This window comes from Bombina bombina, chromosome 6 (assembly GCF_027579735.1).
Source record: "Bombina bombina isolate aBomBom1 chromosome 6, aBomBom1.pri, whole genome shotgun sequence".
NCBI classification, from domain to species: domain Eukaryota; kingdom Metazoa; phylum Chordata; class Amphibia; order Anura; family Bombinatoridae; genus Bombina; species Bombina bombina.
The window spans coordinates 249,236,125-249,248,234 of NC_069504.1; the positions used below are offsets into that span (position 1 = coordinate 249,236,125).

At 36.3% G+C, this 12,110-nt stretch overlaps 1 pseudogene; it reads right to left on the bottom strand.

The window, feature by feature from the left end:
• Positions 1-348: 348 nt before the first annotated feature.
• LOC128664382 (sorting nexin-27-like) lies at positions 349-2,649 on the bottom strand (annotated as a pseudogene).
• Between the last annotated feature and the right edge of the window lie 9,461 nt (positions 2,650-12,110).

Sequence of the window (12,110 nt, forward strand, 5' to 3'; positions counted from 1 at the left end):
GTCCTATTCACTGCACCTTCCTGAAGTTTACACGAATCAAGTGCTCCGCTGCCATCCTTGACTGACAATCGTTGAAGTTCACAGAAACAAAGTTATAAAGATAAAGTTTTTTTGTCCAGATTAAAGTTCCTTTATCCCCCACAAGACTCCAGTAACTTCTAAACAGAATTTACCTTTTTACTAGCAAAAGGAGCCTGCATTAAAAAGGTTAATATCCTAAATAAGAATTGGATGCAGCTAGAAAGAGCAAACCAAACTCCCCCCCAAAAAGATACAAATCTTAGAGACTGCCGACTAGGAGCAGACTGAATACTGAAATCCTTACTGAAGGAGAGGTATATATACTGCACAGGCAAAAAAAGGGTGAGTAAACACCTGCTCATCAATTCCTAGTTCAATATGAAATGTAAAAATTATGATTTTTTCCTTATATACAGGTGCATGTGCAAGAAAGAGCAGAACATACACTACAGCCCTGACTCTGTGCTCTCAGGTAGTCTTGCGGCTTTTTTGTTGAGGGGCAAAAATATATATATATATTCAGGTGAAATGTGAACCCTTCTAGGTTTCTGCAATTAAGTCCCAAAAAGCAATGCCTAAATCTGTCCCAATTCTTTTTACGTTTCAGTTGCGGGTTCCATCAATGAGGTGTGCAAATGTGAAGATGGGTCCTGCATCAGTCCATTAAATCATACATTGTGTTAAGAAGATTTCAAACAATTATTGGCAAACACTACCATACCAAATCCTTTTTGTGGATCTTCTGTTCAGGCTGAAAACATGTCCTCAACTTCAAAAGTTGAGAACCAAACTCATGAAGTTCAGTGTAACCAAGTAGTAGTGTTAGATGAAACAGAAGAGTTGGAGAACATTGTTAGGGCTGAGACAGACTAATAGCAAAAGGGAAATTACAAATGGGTCTATGACAAAGCTGCTGCTTAGGAAATGTTTAAATTACATGTAAATGAGTCTGTATGGAAGGAGTGAGAAGCTTAACTCCAGCATGTACTGTACAGTGCACCGTAGACCCAGTGCAAAAAGGAGCTAAGCCAGTCGGCCTTTTCTTCCAAATGAAAGGATGGTTCATCACGTGATTTCTGTTACGGATCTCCGGTGAGCTAAGTGTCGATAAATCTCGGTTCAGACACCAGGGGAATGAGGATACTAAGTGCTAGTATCTTTCTGCTGTAATCTCACGATCTGAAATATGTTCTTGCTGCATGTACTGTCACTACTGCAGTTTTTGTTGTCCTTATCTGTTGCTTCCTCTTCCACCTCTTTTCTCCATTTCAGCTCACAGAATACCCGCTCAAAGCATTCATGCATGTAATTAAAATAAGGAGTGAAGATTTTCACCCATCAAGGTTTTTTTTCCCCCCGGGCATACGCAAAGCAGAATGCCATTCCCTCCTCATCAGTGTCCCACCATTGCATCTCATCCCACTCAAAGGCAATCACTTGGCTCTCCAGCTGCCCTTCCTCCGTGCAGGCTAGCAGTTTGAAGTGTTTGATACTAATGGCGGTAATTACATGTCCCTTCCGGCGGGAGTCACAGGAGCAGTGAGGGAACATAATTTCATTGTAGCCTTCACAGCCCCGCAGCATATTTAGGTACATTAGCATCTTTCGTTGCTCACGCAGTTTCTGAAGCTGGTAGGACTTGTCTTCAGCTTTGATGTATCCTTTCTTTACATCATCCACTGCCTGGTGAAAAAAGTATGAGACAGCAAGGTCATTGTCCTTAAGAAGAGCTTCTTCAGCAGTAGTGAAAAGCCATTTTCTGATGGTTAAGCAGGTTCCAGGGATGGCTGACATGTAGTTCTGTACATATAATTTGTGTGGGAATTCGTTGGGTGCCAGATTTCTGACGAAGGAGTGGTTAATGACCTTGAACAAAGCAAAGTAGTTGGCTGTGATTCCATCCATCCCAATCTTTGAAGCAAGAGCCTGGTACACTTGGTCAGTGGTGCTGTTCTTCTTCACACGGACCGTCACGGTAGTTTTGTCAGGTAATGCAACACGAAGCTCTACATCGGACACTCCATTGTAATTCTCATCCGACTCGGAAAGAAATTCCTGCATGATGTCACTTTCTCCAATTACTCAAATGGAACAAACTTTCTCCAGGTATTCTTCCAATCCCCTCCTCCTTGCATCCAGCTGCTGCTCAGACAAGGAGAACGGCCACTTGCCTGGTAGCAGAGGGAAGGTAAAATTAGCAAATTCACGTTTCAGGTTCTGGTTAAGGATGGCAAATTCTCGATAACGTTTGGAGCAAATCTGTCTCCCAGCCATGTATACATTGTAAACCACAATTTTTTCACTGTTCTGTTCCACGTGTTTGTATGTAGGGATGGAGATGGGGACAGCTTGTTTTTCTTTGTAATCATAGAATGACTGTCCAGAGGAGTCGTCACTAGGGTCCAGACTATCTGCCTCATGTGGTGGAACGGACAATACAGTTAGTACCAGCGCCTTCTCTCCGGCACGGATCAAATCCACTACTTGCTTGTGTGTGGCTCCTTCCACATTCACCTCTAGGATGCGGTCTCCCTTACGGATCCCTGCCCTGTCAGCGGCTCCCCCGGGCAGCACTGCACTGACATGTTGGAGCGGCGCATACAGCTCCCCGTTGATGCCCAGAGATACATTTTATTTACAGACCAAGGGGACAGCAATAGGTACCAGGTTTGCTCCAAGTTATGCCAATTTGTTTATGGGTAAATGGCAGAAAGAATTTATTCAGTTAGCATCAGCTTAGAGCAAACCTTGTACTATATAAAAAGATACATTGATGGTATTTTATGGAATGGCACGTAACAAGATTTGAAAAAAATCTTAGATTAAATTAATCAAAATCATTATAGAATTTCATTTACATCAGCAAGTAGTAATCAAAAAATTACTTTTTTTTAGATTTAGATATCGAAATTATGGAAGATAAATCTATAACTAGCTCACACTTCAAAATAGTTTTTACTAACAACGATATTAATTTGAGGAGTTGCCACCTGAAGAGATGGCTGAATAACATCCAGAAAGGACAATTCTTGAGAGTGAGACATAATTGCTACCATATAACCTTATATGATGAACACATTAAATTATTTAAAAACATTTTGTTATGAAAAAAGATATGAAATGAGTGTAGTTAAGAGTAAGACAAGTATTGAGGAAGCATGAATAACTGATATAAATACATTATTGTACTATAAGGTAAAACAGAGAAAATCTGCTGCAAAAAAAATATATAACTTTTTTCACTAAAAATGGCCTACACTGAGGGTTAAATATGTGCAACATCTAGAAACTCCAACACAGCTCAATATAGGGGGGAAAAGGGTTAAATTATATGCAGATGGTTTATGTTACCACCACTTTACAAAGTTTGATACAGCAACGGAATCTAAACCATAGTTAGTTAGGGACAGTAATACAAAAAGTACATGTTCAAATTAACAAATGAGGCAAGAAAACTATAAATGTAAGTCTTGCTTTTTTTTGACAAATAAAATAAATAGCAAAATAGGAGAAGAGTTTAAAGCTATGCAGTGACGCTAGTCAAAAAATATTGTGCAGAGGGGGAGGAGCCAACCTCATAGCTGAGCGGTCGCATATTCTCAAAGCTCTTGATGTACTATTATAAAATGCAATTTTACTAACAGTTCTAACTCAAATATGGGGACATTATCGTGGAATAGAGAATATTGAGGCTCTACACATTTAGTTTAAAAATGAGCAATACAGGATTAGAGGAACCCTGCAACCCTGGCGTATACACGAACAACGGCAGATTCTGGGAGCAGCCATCTTGTGGCTTGTACAGCACTAGATGTGGTGAACGAGATCGGTCAAAATCTACTGCTCTGCCCCTTAGGCTAGGGGATTGCCACATTATTTCATTATGGAGGCTTCGGAGCGCATCATGGAGGAGATACAAGATTTTTTAGATGGCTGCCGTGAGGTGTTTGACTATTCATATGGGATGGCGCCCCAACAAGTAGTGGCAGCAGGTCACAGGGAACACGCTGGATTGGATGAGACTCTTAAGCGCTTGTGCTTAATTACCCAATAAGGAAAGATAGTCTTACTATGTAGTTGGATTCAATGAGATCTATTTATTTTTAGAATTATAAATACATGCAATAAAATTTAAAACAATAGAAATTGATTCTTAAAACAAATCGAACTGGTTGGCCAACCATACAGTGTGAATAAAATGATATAATATGTTTTCCAATCCCTGTTACTTAGTGTATTATACAAACATATCTGTATATTTGAATTTTTGAATTTTGGTTTAATTGCAGATATTTTTTATAGATTTGATATAGTGGACTTGTGAAGAAGTATGGTATCCACAAAGAATATTCGCAATATAAATTCTTAATTACCATATTTACCATTGTTCGTTTGTTTAAAGCTGAACATACATAATTAAAATAGCGTCAATGGTATCAACAATATAATTAAAATAGTGTCAATGGTATCAACATTAGTAACAAATAATAAAAGTGAAACAAAAATAAAGTGATACAGTAAAAATCGTATAAGTTATGAAAGATAAAGTCTTTCTGCCGTGATCGTTAGAGTAATTGTTAAATGCTTTTTGTTAAAAGCGCTGTTGTTAAGTCCTCCATGGGGATAGTATGTGCGGGCGTGCTGCAACAGGTTTTTGTCTAATTGCTATATATATTGGGATTATAAGTCACTGTAAAGTAGTTTTGGTTATCTGTCCTTCACATTAACTTCCTTAGTTGGTGTAGGTATAATAAATCTTACCCGTTTTTTCTTTTGGGATACTTTGTTTCTGGTCTAGTTTCTCTTTGTACCCAATTCAATATTTACTGTGATGAATGTGGATCGGAAGCCGGGATAGCCGCTGCCGGTGTTGTAGTGGTTTCAGTATGTCGAGTTGGTTTGTATCTGCGATTACACACACTTGAAGGAGTAGATGCTGGGGTATTGTGGTAGTGTGCTTTAACCGTTAATCCTTTTGTCAGATGGCTGGGCTTTTTGCCCGGTTCAGGTTTTCAAAACCTCTTGAATTGTTGCGAATGTGTTCTGTTTAGATCCATACTCTATTTGTTTCAGAGTATCCGATCTGCAGGTGTCCACAGGTTTCTTTAGGCCCAATTATTAGGTAAGGTATTTCAGTTGTTCTTGGCGGTCCTTTGAAAGGAGGACTAGGTGCTTTGAAGGTTGTTCTTGAACGCTTCAGAATATCTTTCAAGCATATTTGTTGGTCCCTGGTTTGATGTAGTCTTGGCGGTCCACTTCGAAAGTGGACTATGAAAATGTTTAGTGTAGCAAGGAGTAGGCAACACATTTCAGCTGATTAATACAGCCTTTATCAAGCATATCCTTGCAGTTGTAAACAGTGGGTTTTTGTATTCTGTGATTTGATTCTATTGGATCCCCTAGGTAGCTGTATCTTTACAATCTGGTGATCCTATTGGTTGTTGTGTCGGTGCTTTTGATTGGTCATTCCTTAGCATGTGACCTATTAATGGTTCAGTTTATCACGGTGATGGGGGAATTTTCACTTATTTGTATCAGATGACCAAGTAAATGCATAAAACGTTATGAAAACTTGTTCCAGTAGTAAACACAAATACTAATGTAAACATAAATAACTTTTTGTACATCAGAGAATCTGCCCTTACAGGGTTTGTGAGTCAGTATAAGGTTTTTGGTATATGCCAATTTGAATATTTATTATGTTCTTTTTAGTACTTTAGTGCAAGAATTCATATTTTATTGTTGGTTCAATTCTAGGGTTGGTAAATTAGAGGTTTAGTCATTTGTTTTGATGATGCAATTTAATATAACAGTGGAATGGGAAATTTCAATTTTGCGTGTTCTTGTTTGATCTTTAGTAATCGTTTGTTAAAAAGCAGTTTTTTTTATTAATAATCGTTATTTCCATTATTATTGCTTTGGTGCAAGTATATGAAACATGCATTATTGGTTCTGGAATTTTTATTCCTATTTTTGTAATTTATTTATTTTTAGTTTTCGTTCTTTTATAATCTTTTGTTGAAGAGCAGGTTAATCTTTTGGTATTCATCATTTCAATTGCATTGGTTCAAGGATATAAAACATCCATTATTAATAATTGTGTATCAATCTGTTGGGTTTCTCTTCCGAATTTGGAGTGTTTGTTCTCTTTTAGCCTTTGTTGAAAGAGGGTATCATAAAACGATTTTTTAAAATTTGGTGAAATTTTGAATTGTTTATGAAGTGTTGTTATCAGATGCATTATTATTGGTTCTGGAATTTTTATTCCTATTTTTGTAATTTATTTATTTTTTGTGTTCTATCTTTTATTATCTTTTGTTGAAGAGCAGGTTAATCTTTTGGTATTCATCATTTCAATTGTATTGGTTCAAGGATATAGAACATCCATTATTATTAGTTGTGTATCAACCTGTTGGGTTTCTCTTCCGAATTTGGAGTGTTTGTTCTCTTTTAGCCTTTGTTGAAGGAGTGTATCATAAAACCCCAGCATCTACTCCTTCAAGTGTGTGTAATCGCAGAGACAAACCAACTCGACATACTGAAACCACTACAACACCGGCAGCGGCTATCCCGGCTTCCGATCCACATTCATCACAGTAAAGATTGAATTGGGTACAAAAAGAAACTAGACCAGAAACAAAGTATCCCAAAAGAAACAACGAGTAAGATTTATTATACCTACACCAACTAAGGAAGTTAATGTGAAGGACAGATAACCAAAACTACTTTACAGTGACTTATAATCGCAATATATATAGCAATTAGACAAAAACCTGTTGCAGCACGCCCGCACATACTATCCCCACGGAGGACTTAACAACAGCGCTTTTAACAAAAAGCATTTAACAATTACTCTAACGATCACGGCAGAAAGACTTTATCTTTCATAACTTATACGATTTTTACTGTATCACTTTATTTTTGTTTCACTTTTATTATTTGTTACTATTGTTGATACCATTGACACTATTTTAATTATATTGTTGATACCATTGACACTATTTTAATTATGTATGTTCAGCTTTAAACAAACGAATATGGTAAATATGGTAATTAAGAATTAATATTGTGAATATTCTTTGTGGATACCATACTTCTTCACAAGTCCACTATATCAAATCTATAAAAAAATATCTGCAATTAAACCAAAATTCAAAAATTCAAATATACAGATATGTTTGTATAATACACTAAGTAACAGGGATTGGAAAACATATTATATCATTTTATTCACACTGTATGGTTGGCCAACCAGTTAGATTTGTTTTAAGAATCAATTTCTATTGTTTTAAATTTTATTGCATGCATTTATAATTCTCATTGAATCCAACTACATAGTAAGACTATCTTTCCTTATTGGGTAATTAAGCACAAGCGCTTGAGTCTCATCCAATCCAGATTTTACCCCCACTTTGAAGTTTGTGAGATTACTTCTTCGAGACTCCCTAGCTTTTACCCCCACAGCGCATAGTTTATTAACCCAACACACCAATACACAGGGAACACGCTACCTACGTCTCTCTTACTCTGAATGCTCTTAAGGCAGAGTCCTCACAAAAGGCAGTACCATACTCAGCCAAGAAGACTACCGCTGACAAGCTAACTACGGCTAAATACTCGAGCTCCCCCAGCATCATGGGCGCTGTTTTCAAGGAGCCGGCTGTAATGGACCGAATTACTATAGCAAGACACCATGCGGCTGTGCTTTCTAGGGGGAGGACAGACCCTCATTTAGTAATGGAACTTCCCCGCACCCATCACCGCTGGAGGCAAATGTTGGGTGAGGGAGGCAAGACCTCTGAGGCAGAATGCGAAACCATCGTACCAGTGACTTTAAATTTCCACAGCGGGACTCTTAATATGATGGAAGGGACACCTTCTACACTAAAGCTAGAGACTCTTCTCCCGCACCAGGTAATCAAGAAGGATGTGAAAGCGATGCGCAATTTCATCTTGGCAAACGGTGATGAGTGCAAATGGAACAATTCAACTTATCCTGACCTCCAGTATATTAGCCTTATTTTACAGAATAACTGCCCCAACGATATCCAGCACTGTAGATTTATACTGATTCTAGGGCAAACTAGAGACAAATTAGGTATCGGCTAAACTTCCCATAATGAGTGAACTTTAGCTAGTTGGTTATACATTAGGGCACAAGCTTGGACTAGTATACGCATGTTGAATATTAGTAGTACTGCCAATTTTTGTTTCTCTCACCTTAAATTTGTTTATTGGTATTATGTTAATCCTGTTTCCTGTTGTTACTGCTTATTATGTATTTCACACGTATTGCTGTTTATATATATATATATATATATATATATATATATATATATATATATATATATATATATATATATACTCTCCAAGAAGCAGGCAGCCCACTGGTCTTTGCAGTAAAACTAGAATTTATTACATCAGTTTAAAAGATAACAAACGTTTCGGCACCGCATTGTGCCTTTGTCAATGTTATAAGTACAAGGACAGAGTGCATTGATCTAGGGTGTTTGGATCATTGATCTAGGGTGTTTGGGTGCACTCTGTCCTTGTACTTTTTGTTGTATAACATTGACAAAGGCACAATGCAGTGCCGAAACGTTTGTTAGCTTTTAAACTGATGTAATAAATTCTAGTTTTACTGCAAAGACCAGTGGGCTGCCTGCTTCTTGGAGAGTATTGGTTTGATATTAGCAGAGCACCGTGGCACTACTCAAGTAAGATTGTGCAATCCTATCCATGACTGTATATATATATATATATATATATATATATATATATATATATATATATATATATACAGCTCATTAGTATGCCTTCTTTGATTGTCTTCTAGCTTAAATCTTTTAACTCAGATCTCCTCTCTAGCACAATAGGCATTAAATAACTTAGGGAAAGTTAAGTGAACAATTATTTGAATTGCACATCTATACATGTAACTGTTCTACTTGTTGTTTGGGCATAGGGCCCATGTCTGGACAACAGGGTTTAAAAAATTCCAAGTATGTGGAACAATCATACTCCCTATTTACACTATAATGCCTAATCAATTGCCATGCTTAAAATTCTGGAATTATTTTTATTTCTCTCTATCTGGGTAGGTACTTTAGCCTGATAGCGGAAGATGTAATTGCTGTAGACATATATATATATATATATATATATATATATATATATATATATATAACACACAGAGAAAACCTTGCACCCAGACCTGTCTGGGGTTAACTGCTTGTGGCTCTGGGGACAGCACAGCTTCCTGTGAGTGCCAGTGGCACCCAGGGCTGAGCATGTTGCAGGGTCATCGGATGTGTACCAGGTCCGGTATGAGAGTGCAGTTCCCTTCCGTGTTTTTTATATATATATAAATATATAGTTATATATATATATATATATATATTTATATATATATATATATATATATATATATATATATATATATATATATATATATATATAGCTATATCTATCAGTGAGGAGGGTTTTACAATTGAGCTTGCAGCTCCCAACTCACCTCAAGAGGTAAGTTATCCCATCAATAGAGTCTAACAAGTTCCTTAAGAGCTTAAAAGTAATATATTTGCATAGGAAGGTTGAGCAGTTCATACTTTCTAGTAATTTATGGCCCAATGTGTAAGCATGATATTTACAGTTTATAGTTTTAAGCAAAAGCATTTTATTGAGAGGCTAAACATTATTTCACTACTCTTTGTATTTGGGTTACCTGGCCTATTACTACATGCTTGCATCCTTAATGTTAATATTTTATGTAACATGAGCAATCTCACGCGCCTTCTATTATGAGTTACTGCTCCTACATTCAAAAGAAAAACTGCAAATGGAAAGTTTATCTCTATTCTGGCATACATTACTGTGATGTAACTGATATATTAAGGTATGGTGGCAAAGCGGCTAGAGTGTATACATGTGATGTTATATGCAAAACTTATCATTTGTTGTTATGATCGCAGCTTTATTGGCTTGAGCAGCCTTACCTCAAAGTCTAGAATATATGTCTAGTGTAGGCTGGACCTGCATCTTTGTTGTATATGCTACCTATCATATTTATATATAACCTCCTCCCCCCCACCCCTATAATGTACCTCCTAGTTTAGGAGTGCTAACTATGTGGCTTATCTAGCCTATGCCGCACTTTCATAATTTCTAATACTACCTACAAATTGAGCTAAAGCTTTGCAACCCAATCCTACTGTTTATTATTACAATCTCTCTATTAATATATCCTACTAAATGCACTATACCCACATATTATATTACAACAACTATTTATAATCTATCTAACCTTACCTTTAATTGATATAAAAAAAGAGGTTTGTTTTGAGGTCCAAAAGTGGTCTCTCTTATTCCATATTAACCTTCACTAGTTGTTTTATTTTTTGTTTATGTTTGAGGATCAAGAGAGGCCTCAAGAGTTCATTAGAAGGTTCACATTTAAATTGGCAAATCACAACTGTAACCTGTTCATTAATGCTTATTCTCCTTTCTAGATTGCTTATATACACTCAACATTGTAATGTACTTAACATTCTTTGCGATGACTAATTGTTCATACTGTTTTTTTTCTTTCTTCTTATTTTGTGATTTGCTTTTTGAAACCTCAATAAAAAAAAAAAAAAAAAAAATATTGTGCATACTGTCTTGTAACAAACACCTGACACATTTCACCTATTTTAAAAAAAAGGTATTGATCTAGGCCCATTTTACTATATTTGATGCCACTATTTGGCCACCAAATACGATCATGAAAATAAATAGTCATGAAACGTTTTCCGCAAACTTTGGGTTTCTCACAGAAATTATTTGCACATAACGTCTGCAGTCATAAGAAAGAAAAAAAATAATTGTAAAAGTTTATCTGGGATCCCCTTTGTTCAGAAACAGCAGACATGCATGGACTTGCAATTGTTTTTTGGTAATTAGAAGGCCGCTAATTGCAGCTGTGCACCACACTTCTGAAATTCCAAGCAACATAGGGATTAATCAGCTTGTAAGGTTAATTTTTGCTTTAGTATAAGTATACTATTACCCTTCCACCTGATAACTCCCCCCACCTGATACCTGATCCCTCCTAAACTGCTCTACCCCCCCCCCAACACCGGTCACTACCTCCTTCCTTCCTGCGCTAAAATGCCCATCCTACTCCCTTTCTTCCCTCCCACCAACACCAACAGAAGAGCATTACAGAGATTGATACAGTGTCTCTCACTCTAATGATCTTGCTTTATATGCTATGTCTATGTTTATTTGGCGCAAGAGGTTAAAAATACAAGTCCAAAAGTTGTGTTTTTATAAGCTGCCATTTTGCTTATAACGTAACTTGTGATGAGATCTGTGGGCAGTAACAGAAATATTACAAAGTTGTGAAATTGATAACTGTTTAATTTTTTTTAATAACAATATTGCAGTATATTTTATTAACAAGGGTGTTCTATCCATGTTTTTCAAAGTGTTTTAACCATTTTTTTTAATTATTCATTTTTTTGTAATAGAATGCACCTGTCATGGTTGATTATATATTTCCTACCTGTTCTATGTTAAATTTTGCATATATTATGTATTAATATTTTATTGTACCCTATTGTATCAATGCAATTAGATGGTGTAATGTGCAAAGTGCCTAAATGAAAGGCAGAGGTGATAATGAATGAGAACGTGCCTAATGAGAGAAGTTTAATCCTAACAAAGACACATAAAAGCATACAATAAAACAGTAATAATAAAATCAGTAAAAATTATACAATAAAAATTATACAATAAAAATTAGCATGGATCCATGTGAACTTTTTCAAGACAGTAATAGAGTTTGGGGCATCACTGGCCAGTGATGCCCAAAACTCTATTACTGTCTTGAAAAAGGCCCTATATAGGCCGAAACGCGTCGACAACTGGTTAGAAATATTTCAATATTATTTAATAGACCTGTACCATCTACACTATTATTTTTTTTTTTTTTACAGGGACTTGCAGAACTATATATGAAATACAAGATGTATATAGCACCCGACCTTTGGTTTTCTCATTGAGGATTTCTACATCACATTTACTCATTGCATTTATTTTTATCTTCA